We start from the raw sequence: 210 nt of genomic DNA, 5'->3' as shown, positions 1-210 counted from the left end.
ATTAAAGATAAACTTGAGTTCTGGTAAAAAAAACAAAATTAATTCTCACAGAATCAAATGAAACTTACACTTAATGTTCAAGATTACAAATAAATGACATGTGCCAAACAATTTTGGAAGAAAATGTATCCTGGCTGAGTAATGAGCATTGAAAGACAAGGAAAGCAAGGTAGTGCTAGCCCCGACACCATGTGTGTTGTCCCATATATA

Source organism: Strongylocentrotus purpuratus, unplaced genomic scaffold, assembly GCF_000002235.5.
Source record: "Strongylocentrotus purpuratus isolate Spur 01 unplaced genomic scaffold, Spur_5.0 spur5_scaffold_9, whole genome shotgun sequence".
Taxonomy (NCBI): domain Eukaryota; kingdom Metazoa; phylum Echinodermata; class Echinoidea; order Camarodonta; family Strongylocentrotidae; genus Strongylocentrotus; species Strongylocentrotus purpuratus.
Note: the sequence above shows the minus strand (reverse complement) of the source record.